Below are 19,290 nucleotides of genomic sequence, written 5' to 3'. Positions count from 1 at the left end.
AAAAAAAAGAGTCACAGGGAGCAAGGGTCGAGACATAAAAGTTACCGAAAAAAACATTTAAAAAAATACTTAAAATAATAAATAAAAAATTCGTACATTAAGAAACATTTACTAGACAAGTACAAATGATTGTCTTGTTTTGGGAAAAATAACTCAAAATGAAGAGAGTTTTTGCTTAAAATAAATAATCTTGTTTTCTGTTTGAATTAGGATTATTTTCCTCACCCCATTGGCAGATTATTTTACTCGTTCAGTGAAGTTTGAAGTTTAACACACTGTCAGAACACGTTTTAATGCTAAATGAAAATGGTGCAATAGTACGCATGCAAATACACGGATAATGCGAGCCGGCATTTGTTCCCGGGCCGCTAGATTTGGTCCATTCACACTGCCGGCGAAATACCGTAATATGTGCGCTTTCACACACAGCCCGTAACGGTCCCGGGTCGAGTTGACACGTGACATCCTGATGTGACGTATAACGGCGAGCTATCTCCGCTTAAGCGCGGATAGTAAGGAGCTCCGTGGTCTCGACTTGTGTCCAGTTTGAGCTCATTTCTGCTTGTTTAATTTTAGTTTCTTTTGTATCCGAACACTCTCTGCGTTTAAAACACTGACGAGCTCTTCTGGCACTGCAGGGTTGTGTTATTGAAAAAACAAGCTCTAGGAGTCGCACGATAACTACGCACACGCTGCGGCATTAGTTTCGGCTTTTGTTCACACAGCGCTCATCCCGGGTCGAACACCGCAACGTTACTAGGTCCCCGACCCGGGTTCAGTTCGGTAATCAATTCCGGGACGTGGTTGCTTTCACACAGAAGGCGACCCGGCAATGCTCCGGGAATATTGCGGTTCTGACGTGCAGTGTGAAAGGGGCTCAAGAGACCGTGATCTCACACACACACCTGACACACACACAGCCCATCTGACAAAAAGCTTGCGAGTACAAATTGCGCTGCAATGGTCAAATACACACAAAATATGTACTAACTTACCAATGCATTTACCAAAAGTAAACCATTTCATTTTTTATTTTAAATGTATTAACATTAAAATACATAAAATACCCCTCCCCCGCGGCCCCGCCCCTCAAATACGTCCCTGATTCAAACGTGCAGAGCGGCATTCGCTCGCTCTCAGTCTGGCTCACTCACACGCGCACACACACACACACACACACACACACACAGCGAGTCTGCATTGGTGCAAAGCCCAACAAACCCACTGGAGAGACAGAGCTGCCCTAGAGCCCCTGAAGGTGAAGTGAGTTTCCCCTGGTGTAGTTTAAACACACGTTTAACTTAAAATTACATTTGTAATGAATGTATTGTGTGCTAAAGACGATTCAGCATCAGCAAAAACAGCGAGTCTACGTTAGCCAAAATTAGCGCCGGAGACAGACTAGACAGAGCAGGTTAACTTACTTTTGAGTTTCGATATTTAAAAAAAATCTCAGCTCTCAGATTCTGTCACTTTTATTACGAAATTCAAACAATAAATGCCGTTTTGGCGCTTGTAAATGTTACGTGACAGCCCTAGCTGCACTTGGACCGATCAGTTCTAACTTAACGTTACTAGCTAATAGTAAACACGAATGAACAATGTTGAAAGAAACAGTAGCCAACAACTTACCTAAATGTATATTCGTCATATATAATATCAACCAATCAATCTAACAAAGGGGTCAATAAAACAACTGGAGAACAATTGTCACATAACATTTACCTCAGGAAAGCCATTAAATTTATTTACATACATTTATTATATTTGTATTTATATCATTAAATAAAGTTGTTATTATAATAAAACATGTTTTTAATTTGAGTTATTTTTTTATCTTAAATAACACTGCCAGCTGATAGGGCTCTCTGTATGTTTACAGCATTAGGCGAGTTGTTTTTCTTGAGATTAGGGACATCTTGTGTGCCTAATATTTATCCAAATGAGTCAATATTAAATCAAATCACAATAATTTAATTTAATTGAAATAAAGCGTAGCTTACCAGAAATTGTACCATGTAAACACTGTAACATGTTGCCACTAAACCTAATAAAATTCAGTTGTTACTAAAATGTTAGTGACAATCACAATGCACTTATTGTGATGCAATTATTAGTCCTGCGTTCACACTTGTAGTTCGGTTAGTTTGGTTCGTTTGGTCCGGACCAAAAAACAAAAACAAAACATAATAGTCCTGGTCCGCTTAGCGTTCACACGGGCATTTTTAACAGCGAACCTAAAGTTACCGAACCAAAGGCACAGGGAGACGCTCACAACTAGGGATGGGTACCGAAAACCGGTATTAAACCCGTATTTTTAAAGACCGTTGTATCGATAAGCTCGGACGTTATCGGTTCTGCTGTCGGTACTTTTGAAAATACACGTGACCAGAAAAAGAGAGAGAGAGAGAGAGAGAGAGAGAGAGAGAGAGAGAGAGAGAGAGAGAGAGAGAGAGAGAGAGAGAGAGAGAGAGAGAGAGAGAGAGAGAGAGAGAGAGATCTGCACCTCTGTCTTAAAGAGGCAGCGGTGTAAATAAAACATGCTGACAAATTACTGCGAATTAAACAACCAAATGTAAAGAGAAAATCACTCTAAAATCTAAAATCACATACTATAAATATATAAAATCTCAAAAAGTACCGATAAGAATAACGTTAAAGTACCGGACCGATAAGCAGTATCGGTAAGAGTAGCAATACCGTTAAAACCTTAACGATACCCATCCCTAGTCACAACCTGATTGCTCGGTTTATATGACGTAGGAGCTGCTTACCGAACATTCAAAACAATGCTGTGTGCGGATTACACACGCGGGCATTTTATGCGTGTACATACAGTAGGGGTGTCCATGGTTAACCGATTGACCGATTAACCGTTAAAAATTGCGTAACTGAGTGAAACATTTTGCTCGGTTAAGTGGCGTCAATGACGTGCTTTGAATTTAGTTGTAATATATGTTTGCACCCCTAGAGACCACAAGAGCGCTGCCAGACATTTGTAATATCCACAAGAAGAAGTCATGACCAGCTTTCTAAGCGGGCAAAGAAAGCGTGGGAGCACTTTAAAAATGAGAGTGACCGGGGCAAAATGCAAGTATTGCAATGCAGTGCTTACCGCATTTTTCAGGCTATAAGTTGCTCCGGAGTATGAGTCGCATCAGTCAAAAAATGCGTCATGAAGAGGAAAATAACATACGTTGCACTGGACTATAAGTCGCATTAGGGCAGAAGCAGAGCGGGAGCCGCGCGCGCCGTGCATAACGGAGCAGAAGAAAGAAAGTTTTAAGTGAGAAACTTCTGAATGACTAGAGAAAAGCAGACGTTACTTTAACTGTAATGAAGAAAACAAAAAAGCTAATCGCGGACTGAAAGCAAGATGGCCAGAGCTGAAGGGACGAGTCCACAGATGCTTGATCACTCTGCCGGGAGAGGCTCAGCAGCCGCGCGAGTCAAACGCTGTCTGTGTGAATCATTCTCGGCTGCATATTTTACTAATGCCCTAATCGTGCAGCCGCCCTCGCGGCCACTCGCATTGCTCGTGAACTGGAGCGCATCTCATCCTAATTTAACGAAACTCAGCGTACGCCTCGCAGACATGAAATAGATCTAAAGAAACTTGAAATGTCTTTTAACAATTTAAAACGAAAAGAAATAGGCTACTCTCTGATTGTGTAATCCATGATGTGCATTATTCTCTCTATAGGCGCGTTCACTACGGAGATGGTGGTCGTCAAATTAATAAGCTAAAAATAACCCTGACGCACACTATGGTTAACCGAGTATTAACCGCTAAGGGCCTCGGTTAACGGTTAATGAAAAACTTGAAAACGTACAGCCCTAACATACAGCATTATTTTTTTACCAGAGAACTCATGAAGAGCTCATGAAATGTTCACAACATTCAAAACAACGCTGTGTGCTGGATTAAACGCGATCATTTTATGCGTGTACATGTGGCATTATTTTTACCCGCTGAGAACTCATGAAGAGCTCATAAAATGTTCAAAACATTCAAAACAGCATCAGTATTTCCTCCGTTGTGCAGAAAAGAGACGGCCGTTCTGTCGTCTGTACCTGCTAATAATGGGCAACACAGGAACTTTGATGAGAAGAGCCAGGTTTGCTTTTTGTGCGTTTTTTCTAGCATTTTCGAAACATGCTCGTCTGACCAAATATTGATTAGGCACTTCCTCGTTGCTCCACGTTTGCCCTCTAACGTTAAAGTTACTCATTTTGGATACACCGATCTTTCCGCGTCGTCAAATCAGCTGCATTACGCCTATGCGTCGCATCTTGTGACATTACGTCCGGTTTTTGGTTTGTTTAATGTCTTTGGTCCGTGTTGTGTTCATATATCAATCGAACCGCACCAGAGTTGGTTTGGAAGTGGACCGAGACTCGTCTTTTTAGCGCTCTCGGTCCGCTTGTTTGGTGCGCACCAGGGTTCGGATGGCAACTTTCACATATGTTCAAATGAACCGCACTAACCGAGCAATCGCACCACGGATTCGTTTTAATCGAACCAAACATGACAAGTGTGAACGCACCCTTAAAGTGGTTTTGTGTTTGTTTTGTTAAAGCAATTCACATATAGGGATTTCCATGTACCGTCTACACCTGCCACCCTGCCAAGACCTCTTGCCACCCCTTTGCTCCCCCATGTAAAATGTTGTAGATCCGCCACTGACGAGTACGCACATAAACCCCTGCCCGTCGTGACTCGCAGTGAACGTTAACATTTGTCTGCATAACCGTCTCTGTGTATTCGCTCTTAAAGTGAAAGCGGTCGAATAAACTGCTCCTGTCTCTCAGTTTCTCTCTGTCTTGTTGTTTGATGAACCTTAATGAAACTCACTGCTCTTGAATGGCTAACTTTTGCAACTTCATAAGGACTTTTTTTTTTTTTTGTAATGACTAGCTTTTGCAACTTTTGTAAGGATTAATCTAATTTATTCAGGGAAGACCAATATTAATTTACATATGATTATTTATTAAATTTCTTTAGTATTTCTTACCTCAAAGACCTACCTGAAAAAAAAGTCTTTAAAATCAAAATTTCACCAAAGATTTGGGTGAGATAATGTATAACAAGAGTCAGCTATGAGGGGGGAATTCCACCATTTTCAGAAATAATCAATTCCCTGAATGAATGTCTGTAAAAATCCCTATAAATAATTATATATGATAAAAAGAAGGCTTCAAATAGGTGGGTATCTGTTATCAGATCGGCAGATTGACTGCTTCATGTGATCAGCGATCGGCTCCAGAATACCTGATCAGAGCACCCTTATTATTTAGGAAGGATGGCACTGGCATACAGTAGCTTGCATTATTAGATTTTTTGGATCTGATGTAGTGGGTTCCTCAACTACATCAGATGTTCATAATAATAACACTAAAAAAATAAACGTGCCATAGTTTTGTCCTTTGTGACAGTAGCCAGTTTTGGTGTAACAAGATTTACATATAGCTGCCAATGATTAAATGTAATCAGTGTTTTAAGAGGCTCCGTCCCATTAAGCTGATCTGATGTGTGTTGGTCTGCCTAACCCATCTGGTTGGAATCATTTTATTTTACTCTGTTTTATTTTGGAAAGATGGCCTACAGTAGTTTTAAATAAACACTTGGTGGTTCTTCAAGATCTTGAATCTAGCCAATTTCTACAGTTTTTTTTTCTCAATACAGTTAATTTAGAGTTAGTTTAGTTTCTACAAATGGTGCAAACTCTGCAAGATTATAGATAAAAGATTCCCATTCCCCTGCCATTCTGTGATCGGCAGATCATGATCTTGGTAATCGGCCCCAAAAATGCTGATCGGAGCATCTCTAAAAAGTACCGTTTTTATTACTAGTGTTTTGTAGAACAGAGCAAGTTATTAGAATACATACACACTGTACTGTAATAGGTAGACCATATTGCATGCAGTTTAGTCAAAACTTACTTTATTTCCCCACAATCCCAGACACGTTTTTCCATGCATCATTTTTTTAAATGTGTCTCTGTATGAAGGCTACACAGAGACATATGGTAAAGAACAGGGGACTTGCTAAAAGCTAATATCCACAACTCCTCCGGACACCGCAGTAGCAGTACAGCAGACGGATCACGTGCACTCCACTGACTTCACTCCTATTGGTTGTCGCGCGCAAAAATCGCTTCTCGTTTGCACAAAGTTGAAATTTCGGAACTTTTGTCGCGTGTCTCGCGTCGCTTGACACGCCCACATTCTGTCGCCAACGGTCACTGTCGCTCGTGTCGCCGGAAGTCGCCAGCGCTCCATTGAAATGAATGGGATCATGTCGTTTGTCGCTGGCGGTGTGAACGGGGCTTAAGAACCTTTAGACCCCAGTTTGAAAACCCCTGTATTAGACAACTAGATTAGGAAGCTAGGTAGAGGTATTTTGCAAAAATACCTGTGTGAAACTCATATCCCACGAGATGCACCTTAGATGTGTTGCCTAACTAGACAGCATCACACACACACACACAAACACACACACACACACGCACGGCCAACATTCAAAAGAGCAACGAACCACTGAAACATGCAAATATTGAGCCAACTGTGAGGAGGAACACAAACTCTCAAACCATGAGGGGGACTCGTGAATCTGCAGCATTTTCAGCAATATCACGGATGACTTTGGAAGATACATAGCTACGTTTCATGCCAAAAACTGCTTTATCTTATACATATATTTGTGTTGTCATGCCCCGTAATGTTGTTGATTCACAACGATACCATAATGGCCCAAAAATGCTGACTAGGTTTGACACACAGCCAGTGTCTCCTAATAGAAGACAAGTCAAGACTGACTGAATGACGCCAAATAATACCAATAAAACCTCAATCTAGGCTCCGTAGTTCGTACAGATACTGTAAAATGAAATCTTTACAAAGTACTTATCGTTATTTAAAGGCTACAATCAGAAATCAAACTTATCAAACAATATCTATTATTTTTTAAGGATTAAACTGAAATTCCAGATATAATATTATATATATATATATATATATATATATATATATATATATATTCAAGCGTTTTCCAGGAATTGAAATGTCAACAAGTCAAATTCCAAGTACAAGCACTTTGTAAGGACCCTTAGCACGCTAAAATAAATAAATAATACAAGATCTCCCTAAAAGAGACACTTTATAGTGTGTCAAATTTCTCATTTTGAAGACAGCTGACAATATATTATTTACACACGTGACCTTGAAGGAATCCAAACGTAATCAGATTACATTACTTTCATATCGTGGTGTTTTTTTGATTACTTTTATGAATACATTTATAGTAACTGTAAGTAACGGATTACATTTTAAAGTAACCCTGCCATCTCTGCGAGTTACCAGAGTTTTACTGTGGTTAAATAATGATACTGTAGTCGCTAAATTGTTTTTAACCGAAACTTTGGTCAGGCTGTATGAGCCAAAACGAATCGGAGCGCTGCGATTCTTCAAACGGATCTTTAAACGCCCATCAAAACAAACCCGTTCAGAACCGTACAGTAACGGGTCACATAAACCAAACCGGAGCTCCGCCCGTCCCGGGTGACAAAGACTCTGAACACCCACACACACACACACACACACACTTACACATAACACAGGTCCCACTTTCCCTCCATTAGACATTCATTTTCTTATTTAAAAACATGTAATGTTAACGTTATTTGAATCGTGTCGGTTATTTTAACGGCTATTATGACTGAAACTGCCCGTTGACTCTGTCTGAGCGCGAGAGACGCGACGCATCAAGCAACCGAACGCAACTGTCGGCACGGGCATGCGTTGCGTTGATCATAATGGGAGCGTTCTAGTTTGTCGCGTCGCGTCACTCGCGTTCGGTGACTCTGAGTGGAACTTCAGCTAAATATCTAATAAATATCTCACCTTCGGCGCGTCTGTTCTCTCAGAAATCATGGCCCATCCACATAGGAACACTCGTATGCCGGTTTTTTTGTCGTTATTTTCAATCCCGAATCTTCCTTTCACATTTTCCACTCGGGTTGTGTGTCGGTTTGTACTGTGGAGCTCCTCCCGCAGACCGACTCTCGCGGAATCCGAGACTCCGCCCATTGGTCGTGACGCATGCGCAGAGGACGATGGGAGATGTAGTTCTGTTACGACGAACTGATATAAATTCTCAAATTTCAATAATGAATTCCCTTTATCCTTATTAACACAATTTGTAAGTGTTTTTATTTTATTTTTTAACTTATATTATGTTATATGTGATTATTTGATGTATTAATGATGTTTGCTACTGTGATGGGTGAATGTTTGTAATTTGATTTCTATAATAAAAAATAAATAAATAAAAAGTTCTGTTAGGACGATACGACGGCAGACGTTTATACAATGCAATACAAACATAACTAATCGTTGCATAAAAAGGAAATAATAAAGAAAATGTTGAATGTACACGTATAACAAATAAAATAAACGTAAAATAAAGCTACAGAGATAAAATATTTTCACACAAAATTGTTTAGCCTACATTTTTAATCATATCATATACTAAACAAAAATATTTAGGTAGGCAATTAATAATAATACGTAGACCTATACCTTAATCATCCTGTCCATTTCAGTTCACATCAAGAACGATAATTATAATAATTAGCATATTATTGTTCTGTTTATTAAGTATTTTAGTTTCACTTGTTTATTTGTCCTCTGCAGCTTTAAATGCTTGAGCGTTGTAAAGTTTGTTGGATTCTGATTGGCTGTCAGTGTGTGTCGTCAAGCCAAGACACATTTATACCAATACGGTTGCGCTAATACGCATTAATTCCTGCTTAACTAACGCAGATGATCACTGCATCAGCAACAGATGAAGATTCATCATGATTAATAGATTAAATAATCATTACATTCTTATTAGCTAAATGTGTCATCATGTATTAATTCCTTAATAACATATTATATTAACTAATAATGTTAATTAATGTGTTAATTACCACAACGGGTCAAAGCCATACCTTTCATCTTCCAGTTTTCTGCTTTAATTAATCATTAGCTGATGATATTAAAGCCCAACTCCGGTGAGAAATGACCCTCGGGGTAATTAACAGATGGTTAGCGAGTAGATCGTTCTCTGCGATGCGTTTTCATGAAAATCGAATTTAAAGAGTTTGATCTCTAAACACAGATTAGCTTATAATGCTTGTCTATGGGGCATGGAATAAGTGAAATTAAACCGCTAGTTAATACCACTAACAAGGCTCAAAATAGCCTCACACTAACACGGCAGCATAATGAGGGTCCCTACATGCAAACCGCAGCATTGAGAACTTTATAAGAGTACAAACAGTTTAATAAGAAGATACTTTATAAAGACAGAACATTACGCGTTTACAGACGGCAGCCATCTTGGAGAACAGTCTCGACGAGTCGAGCAACGAACGCTGTTCTCCAAGATGGCTGCCGTTATTAAATGATTATTTAATCTATTAATCATGATGAATCTTCATCTGTTGCTGATGCAGTGATCATTAATAAATGGGTTAGTTCTTCATTAGTCATTCATTAACTCATGATTATCTCTGCGTTAGTTAAGCAGGAATTAATGCGTATTAGCGCAACCGTATTGGAACGTGTTACCCATTTGTTTATAGCGCTTTATACAATACAGATTGTTTCAAACAGATTCAAAGTAATAAATAAGAAAACAACAGTATTAATGTTGTTAAGTTCATGTTATGGTTTTTTATAGTCATACATGATATTTAAACTAATAGCAGTTTTGTTTTTTTGTTTTTGTTTTTTTTTCATGGTGATGTTTCTGCATTACATGAAACACGTGTTGGTCTTAAACTGCTCGACTGACACCCAGCCAGCCAAACCAATCAGGAGAACACCGATAATTACTCCAATTTTCTCTCTTTGTGTTGGTCGGAGAAAAACGACCAAATCTGAGGCCTTTGTGGGGTCAGAACGGCACCGGCACTCAGGGCTTTGTGAATGTGTTTGGCCAATCTGTCTCAGACTGTCCTTCACACATCTGTCAGGGGTTTTTCGGAAAATGCAGTCATAATTTGTTAACACTTTGCATGTATGGAACAGAGAATTAATCTGGTGGACATGCAGAGCAGTTGTCAGGTGTTTGCTTGGAAATCCCGCAGCTTGGAACACCCAGAACACATTAGCAACCACCTAGCAACACCCTAGCAACCACCCAGGATACCTTAGCAACACCCTAACAACCACTCTAGCAACACCATAGCAACCACCCAGGATACCTTAGCAACACCCTAACAATCACTCTAGCAACACCAAAGCAACCACCCAGAACACCATAGCAATGCCCTGGCAACTATTGTTTCTAGGATGGGCAGAGGCATTGCTTTAGCTAGGAAGTGTGTGCCGTTTTGTCCACCCTCTGTCGTGAGAACAGAAGTCCAGTCGTTGGTCTTGTCACACCTGGAGTACTGCTCAGTTATTTGGTCCAGTGCTACACAGGAGCACTTGAAAAAACTTCAGCTTGCTCAGAATAGAGCTGCCAGGGTAGCTCTTGGCTGTTCGTACGGGACCGGTGTGAATGAGATGCACACTATATTAGTATGGTTGAAGGTACAGGATAAATTAAAGAGAAGTCTTCTGTGCTACATGCAAAATGCCATCTATAAAAACAAGCCCAGATTTTTTGTGGATAAATTGGTGTACAGTGGGTTTTGCCACCAATGTATTACTCGGCAGGTCAGCTCTGGTGATTTAGTTGTTCCTTTTGCACAGTCAAATTATATGAGGAGAACTGTACTATTTAGATCCTCAGTAGCTTGGAATCTAATGTCAATGTGTATAAGACAAATAAGCAACAGATCTTATTTTAAAAAGATGGTAAAAAAAAATGTATGATTTGTAATGAAATCTAAGTGTAATGACTCATTCTTATTTATTCTTTTGATAACATATTGTAAAAAGTGTAATGTGATTGTTTATAAAATGCCTTGATATTGTAAAATGGACCCCAGGAAGATTAGCGACCACTCGTGGAAGCTAATGGGGTTCCAAATAAAAAAATACATAAAACTACCTAGACCACCTTAGCAACAACCTAACAACCACCCAGGATACCCTAGCAACACCATAATCAACCACCTAGCAGCACCCTATAACAACTCATGATCTAACCCTAGCAACCACATAGCAACACCCTAGCAACCACCCAGAACATCTTCAAACTAGAATGATTGAAGGTATTTCATGTAATAAAAAGTTATTTAAAAATAAATATGAAAAATAGGGTATGCTTGGTGGTTGCTAGGGTGAAGCTAGAAACACTCTAGCAACAACTCAGTATACCTTAGCAACACCCCAGCAACCATCCAGGATTCCCTAATGAACTAACAACACCCTAGCAACCGTTCCATGCCCCTCTAGCAGCTACCCAGAACACCTTAGCAATTGCCTAGCAACACAACTAGCCAGGATACCCTAGCAACTGCTTAACAGCACCCTAGCAACCATCCATGCCACAAACTGCCTAGAAACACCGAGTAACCGAGTTCAAAGTTTTGCCACGACAAGCAGCACTCACATTTTCTTCATGAAATTAGGTACCGGTACGCTTTAAAACAGTTTAGCCGCTCAAATTTTGTGATATCAACTTATATCTTGAAGCACAGCATGGCTGGACATACGGCTTTGATTTTCTAGCAATTTTAGAGTCCAAATTATTTTTGTAAAATATATATTTTGTTGAAAAAACTAAAGTTTGGTTCAGTACATTTGCTTTCCAGAAAACTAAACTTTTATACTTTAATGTTTTAAGTGTTCTCACTTCTTTTAGGTCTGTATTTAAAGCATTCATGAATTATAATACAAGCATTTCAGGTCAGATGTGTGTTTATTCACAGGTTAGAAGAATAACATATGCTGTGTTAATGCTGATTAGGAGAATAACTGATGCGCCTGCTTATACTACGCCCAAAATACTGTCATTGTGAAGGAAAAGTACACACTTGTATCAGAGGAGTAGGCAGTACTACTTCATCATAATTGCATCTTTAACGAACGGCTCTGTTGTTTAATTATGTGCATCCTGTCGCTGTTTAAACTGCCCTGTCATTCATCTTCATAGTTTAATTAAATTACATTTAATTTAATTTCCTATCATATCAGAGAAATGCAGCCCAGTCGTGGGTCTTTAATGCTCTACTCATAATGATGCATTCAGTTTATTGACCACACGTATCTTTGATAAAGTTCACAGTGCTGTTGCAGATGAAGAATAATGTGGATGACACTGAGTAAATATCTTTTCTTCAGGTTAGATACTAAGTATTAATCTCTCAAACCCCTTTATCTCAACCTTACCCTTCAGACTCACACATCCGCCATGTTTGTAGTTTTTTGAGAAAAATAATCTTGTTTTCTGTTTGAATTAAGATTATTTTTCTCACCCCATTGGCAGATTATTTATCTTATTTTAAGCAAAAACTCTCTTCATTTTGAGTTATTTTCCCCAAAACAAGACAATTACTTTTGCTTGTCTAGTAAATAATTCTTGTTTTAAGAACTTTTAGATGTTTGGACTAGAAACAAGACAAAAATACTGAGTAAAATAGCATTTTTTGCAGTGTACAGATGAAAAACCTTGGATTTAAAGTTGATTTTATCAAATAATCGCCAATATTTACTAACTGATTCAATGGGCAGCGGCGGTCCTAGTGGGAAAGTTTCATCATATGCTATGAATGTCGTAGGATTGAGCAAAAAAATCATGCGATATACAATCTTTTATATGCACGTGAAAAGCTTAAAGGTTTTCGAAAACCTTGTCTGACAGCCGCTGGCAGCCATGTTTTTCGAGATGCGTGAATGTCCTCATAGACAATGTGTGGCACTTTGGACAAAGGCTCTTATGCCAGTTTTCAAGTCAATTGGACTGACTGCTGCATAGCTTTTTTTGTAAGGTTTTTTCCCCTGTTGTAGCGCCACCAAGTGGCCAGTCGCAGCGTCCTTTTTCACACAACCACAAACCGAGTTCATGCATACGTGTACCAAGTTTGGTGAATTTATCTCATTCCTTTCAAGAGGGATAGCCATTTTAGTAAAGATGTCCACGCCCACTGCTAATGCCGTGACGGGTGTCAATCTAAAATTTCAGTTCAGATTTAGTGAAAAAATCTAGAACTAGTTTGCAAGAAAATACCAAAAAATACCCGAAAACCCGCGTTTTGTGCGTCTTAAACCAAGCTTTCCAACGATATAAGACTTGAATAACGGTTTAGGACAGGGTTCCTCAAATCTTGATCAAACACACCCACCGGTGATTGTCTAATGGTCCTGGAGACATTGATTAGCATGTTTAGGTGTGTGTGATTGGGTTAGAGGTAAACTTTGCATGAAAGTGAATCTTGTGGGCCAGATTTGAGGATCCCTGGTTTAGGAGTTATGAGCCATTTTGGCCGCTGTAACGCCACCATCAGGCCGATTGGGGCGATCTTTGGGGACGTTGTAGTCGGTGTGAGTGTTAACAGCCCTGAAAGTTTCAAGTCTCTTCGACTTACGGTTTGGTCTGTCCGATCAGTTTTAGAGGAAAATGATGATCCCTGGAAATTCTAACAATTACAGGTCATCTTTTGTCTGAGCCATTTGTTTGCCAGCAATTTTCAGTGTTTTTGGTTTTAAAATGCAAATTTTACATCATCAGTTTCTAGTGTCGCAATATAAAGATCACATTTTATAGAACTTTAATACACTGTAAAAAATTATTTAGAAAAAGTTTTAACAAAACTTAACAAAAAAGAGTTTTTACAAAATGTTGAGTTATTACAATTTAAAAAAAATTTGTGATTCGACAACCTTTATTAAAATATTATTAAAAGATGTTGTAAGCATATTGGGTAATTGTGTGTGTTTTATTTGTGATGACGCAGATTTATCACATTTTTTATGTGGTTCAGATACAATAATATTTTGAGTTTCTATTTATTAAACAAATTTCCTTCATTGTATCAACTCAAATTTTTTATTTCAATAAACTCAAATTTATAGATTACTTACTTTTTTAAGTTAAACCAACAAAAACCAACAATTTTTTTTACAGTGTACATTTTATGCACTGTAAAAAAAGGTCTGTAAAACAGGGCACAACGAACGGTATAAATATGAAGGAATTTTCCGTATTGTTTTACCTGTATTTTGAATTACAAGTTGCATTAGTTTGTGTTTTAAGAATTAATGGGCATTTCCGTAAAATAACTGGATAATGTACTGGCAGAAAATTACCATTTCCGTATTTATTATTTACAGTGTGGAGATTAAAGCAGTAACACTAATATATAGATATATTATACAGTATAATAGGAGCCAAAACCTGACAGAATTACACTGTACAGCCTATATTCTCTAGAGCAGTACTGTGATATGTTTTACAGTATTAAACTGTTGTTTTAGATTACAGTAGGTCCACTGTAAAATCACAGGTTTCAGAGCTATAATTGCCCTAATAATCACATCTAAATGAGAGATGATTACTAATCAGGTAAAGCAGAAGATGCTGAGAGGAATAACTCCAGTCAGTGAACCGTCTGTCGGTAAAGGGTCTGATATTAGTGCAACATTCATCTGTGAATCAGTGAAAAACGCAGAGAGTAAAACGTTAATGTATATTAATAACATATAATATGATATTATATTTAATATTTAAATGTCTGCGTCTCTCATGAGGGTTTGTGTCGTCGCTCTGCCCTCTGAAGTGTGGAGGTCAAAGGTTAACAGCGCTCTGACCGCTCAATCTCTGGCCTGTCAGCGACTGCAGAGCTAATGAAATCTGTGTGTGTGTGTGTGTGTGTGTGTGTGTGTGTGTGTGTGTGTGTGTGTGTGTGTGTGTGTGTGTGTGTGTGTGTGTGTGTGTGTGTGTGTGTGTGTGTGTGTGTGTTCAGTCTTATCAGCAGTATTTGGGCTCTTTCACCCTGAACTGTGTGTGTGTTTTGACTGCGGCGGCTCAGATTATATCCGTGCGGAGACAGAACGCTTGAGTTCCAGTAACACAGTTTCTCACCCGCAGCTGCCTCGACACACACACACACACACACACACACACACACACACACACACACACACACACACACACACACACACACACACACATACACACACACACACACAACACAAACAGACAGACACTCACAGATCCATCTTTAAACACCTGTTACTGCTAACCAGGCGCATCTCACTCTGCAGAAAAGAAAGAGCCTTTCACTTTTAGAGAGTATGAGGAGATATTCCACTCACACACAGCCCCTAAACCTACCCATCTCTCACACACACACACACACACACACACACACACACACACACACACACACACACACACACACACACTGCCCCTAAACCTACCCATCGCAGGAAACATTCTGCATTTTTACTTTTTGACTTTCTCAGAAAAAAGCCTTTTGTAAAGTGGGGCCATGGGTAATGTCCTCATATTTCACCCTCTCCTGTAATACCTGTGTCATACCCATGGCATTATACACATTTGTGTCCTTATATGTCACAAAGACATGCCCCCACACACACACACACACACACACACACACACACACACACACACACACACACACACACACACACACACTCACCTAAAGGATTATTAGGAACACCTGTTCAATTTCTCATTAATGCAATTATCTAATCAGCCAATCACATGGCAGTTCTTCGGTGCATTTAGGGGTGTGGTCCTGGTCAAGACAATCTCCTGAACTCCAAACTGAATGTCAGAATGGGAAAGAAAGGTGATTTAAGCAGTTTTGAGCGTGGCATGGTTGTTGGTGCCAGACGGGCCGGTCTGAGTATTTCACAATCTGCTCAGTTACTGGGATTTTCACACACAACCATTTCTAGGGTTTACAAAGAATGGTGTGAAAAGGGAAGAGCATCCAGTATGCAGCAGTCCTGTGGGAGAAAATGCCTTGTTGATGCTCGAGGTCAGAGGAGAATGGGCGACTGATTCAAGCTGATAGAAGAGCAACTTTGACTGAAATAACCACTCGTTACAACCGAGGTATGCAGCAAAGCATTTGTGAAGCCACAACACACACAACCTTGAGGCGGATGGGCTACAACAGCAGAGGACCCCACCGGGTACCACTCATCTCCACTACACATAGGAAAAAGAGGCGACAATTTGCACGAGCTCACCAAAATTGGACAGTTGAAGACTGGAAAAATGTTGCCTGGTCTGATGAGTCTCGATTTCTGTTGAGACATTCAGATGGTAGAGTCAGAATTTGGCGTAACCAGAATGAGAACATGGATCCATCATGCCTTGTTCCCACTGTGCAGGCTGGTGGTGGTGGTGTAATGGTGTGGGGGATGTTTTCTTGGCACACTTTAGGCCCCTTAGTGCCAATTGGGCATCGTTTAAATGCCACGGCCTACCTGAGCATTGTTTCTGACCATGTCCATCCCTTTATGACCACCATGTCCCCATCCTCTGATGGCTACTTCCAGCAGGATAATGCACCATGTCACAAAGCTCCAATCATTTCAAATTGGTTTCTTGAACATGACAATGAGTTGACTGAACTAAAATGGCCGCCACAGTCACCAGATCTCAACCCAATAGAGCATCTTTGGGATGTGGTGGAACGGGAGCTTCGTGCCCTGGATGTGCATCCCACAAATCTCCATCAACTGCAAGATGCTCTCCTATCAATATGGGCCGACATTTCTAAAGAATGCTTTCAGCAGCTTGATGATCAATGCCACGCAGAATTAAGGCAGTTCTGAAGGCGAAAGGGTCAAACACAGTATTAGTGTGTGTTCCTAATAATCCTTTAGGTGAGTGTATATAGCTGCTCTAGGATATCATCTGCCTTAAAATACAAACTCCTGAGACTGTCACACACGTCTGAGCAAAACCAGTGAGCGATCAAAGTGAGCCGACAGTGTCGTTTTTTAAAAATACATCAGCATGAAGTGTGTGTTTAAAAGCAAACGCATCAGATCAGCGATGTGTTGTTACTCCATTAACTGCAGGATAACTCAATCACAGCAGCTGTAATGGACACCAGCGTCTCTCTCTGTCTGTCTGAGAGGAAGCAATCACATCTGTACAGCTCAACACTCACTGATTGATCTACATTTCCTCACTACTAAATATTCCCACTAAATACTGACTGTATTGTGCCAAGTGTAAAGTTTTGGTGGTGGGGATTATGGGGTGGGTTGTTTTTCAGGGGTTGGGCTTGGCCTGGATGCCAGCCTGAACTCAGCCTCACCCACAACATTTGAGCTAGGGCAGTTCGGTCTGGACTCGATCCATAGAGCAGTAATTATGCCTGAACAGAAACTGACCAATGAGATCATCAGGGCGGGCTTTAGCCGATGATGGACAGATGATCAACAGAAACTGACCAATGAGATCATCAGGGCGGGCTTTAGCCGATGACGGACAGATGATCAACAGAAACTGACCAATGAGATCATCAGGGCAGGCTTTAGCCGATGATGGACAGATGATCAACAGAAACTGACCAATGAGATCATCAGGGCGGGCTTTAGCCGATGACGGACAGATGATCAACAGAAACTGACCAATGAGATCATCAGGGCGGGCTTTAGCCGATGATGGACAGATGATCAACAGAAACTGACCAATGAGATCATCAGGGCGGGCTTTAGCCGATGACGGACAGATGATCAACAGAAACTGACCAATGAGATCATCAGGGCGGGCTTTAGCCGATGACGGACAGATGATCAACAGAAACTGACCAATGAGATCATCAGGGCGGGCTTTAGCCGATGACGGACAGATGATCAACAGAAACTGACCAATGAGATCATCAGGGCGGGCTTTAGCCGATGACGGACAGATGATCAACAGAAACTGACCAATGAGATCATCAGGGGCAGGCAAAGATCGTTGTTATTTTGGCAAGGTTGCTGCTAAAATTGGCTTTCCTGGGTCTATATATCCCATAATTGAGGTCGCTTCAACCCGCGGACATGGAAAACCGGCGGGAAAACCGCAGACTTGGCAACACAGTGCAGTTGAACTCTGTTGACATTTGACAACTAATGTTATGCGTTGCTCCGTTGCTCTGATTGGTTGTTGGTCTGTCCAATCGAGGTCTTTCCTAGTTGGGTTGAAACACACCCCATAATCACGGCCCAATGGAGCATCAGACTCATATTCAGACTAGAGCTGAGTATGACCACGGCAGGCTAGCGATAAACTAAAATGGCCTGGAATTTACTGGATTGATGAGTGTGATTGGCCTGCAATATTTTCTTATGAATTGCTGTTAATCAGAATGATGATGGTGCTGCTCTTGTTTTACTGTCAATCCACATGATAAAGTTGTCTTTAACGTGTAAGAACTAATATTGTTCAGTCAGGGTTGTAATTGTGTTGAAGTCACCGTGATGGTGATCAGTGTTACATTTGCTTCGGATCTGGACCACTGCAAAAAATGCTTCTCTTACTTAGAATTAAAAATTCTTACATTAAGAAACATTTACTAGACAAGTACAAATTATTGTCTTGTTTTGGGAATAAATAACTCAAAATGAAGAGAGTTTTTGCTTAAAATAAGATAAATAATCTGCCAGTGGGGTGAGAAAAATAATCTTGTTTTCTGTTTGAATTAAGATTATTTTTCTCACCCCATTAGCAGATTATTTATCTTATTTTAAGCAAAAACTCTCTTCATTTTGAGTTATATTCCCCAAAACAAGACAATTACTTTTGCTTGTCTAGTAAATACTTCTTGTTTTAAGAATTTTTAGATGTTTGGACTAAAAACAAGACAAAAATACTGAGTAAGAAAAGCGTTTTTTGCAGTGTGAAAAGATTTGTCAAACAAATGGGTGTGTTCAGATGCTCGTTCTTAAGCCGATTATGCCTAATAATCCGACAATGATCATGGTCATGTAACCGCGGTAACCCGTTGTCTTTTATCGGAGTAAGGTCATAAACGGCGTAAGCATAAACCGCTCGACTCAGGGAGTTTTTTGCCTCTTATTTCCCGCGGCATTTAAACGCATTAACCTGCTTTCTGTCGGCTTATTGAAGAGCGCATGTGTGATAGGGGACAAACACACAAACTTAGCAGATTTAAACACATCCAGACAGAGCGAGCGTTTAGCATGAAATAAGGACATATATAACAAACTCAGACTCTTTAAGACCCAGAACATTATAAAGATGTGTTCTCATCTCACGCAGCAGAAGCAGAAGAGGTTCAGTCTAAACGCTGCAGAACTGATGAGGGATAATATGAGCCGTAAATCTCCAGCATCACGCTTTATTAACATCACAAC

The 19,290-nt window shown here is 40.0% G+C and overlaps 1 protein-coding gene across 2 annotated transcripts in view; it reads right to left on the bottom strand.

The window, feature by feature from the left end:
- ankrd50 (ankyrin repeat domain 50) overlaps positions 1-8,069 on the bottom strand; it is a 48,446-nt gene extending 40,377 nt beyond the window's left edge. For both annotated transcript variants that reach the window (XM_067458138.1, XM_067458137.1), the window contains exon 1: positions 7,903-8,069. The gene's annotated coding sequence lies outside the window, so the exon portion shown is untranslated. The remainder of the gene's footprint in view (positions 1-7,902) is intronic.
- Positions 8,070-19,290: the final 11,221 nt, after the last annotated feature.

Source organism: Pseudorasbora parva, chromosome 11, assembly GCF_024679245.1.
Source record: "Pseudorasbora parva isolate DD20220531a chromosome 11, ASM2467924v1, whole genome shotgun sequence".
Taxonomy (NCBI): Eukaryota; Metazoa; Chordata; class Actinopteri; order Cypriniformes; family Gobionidae; genus Pseudorasbora; species Pseudorasbora parva.
The sequence above is the reverse complement of the archived record's forward strand: the minus strand, read 5'-3'. Positions and strand labels throughout refer to the sequence as shown.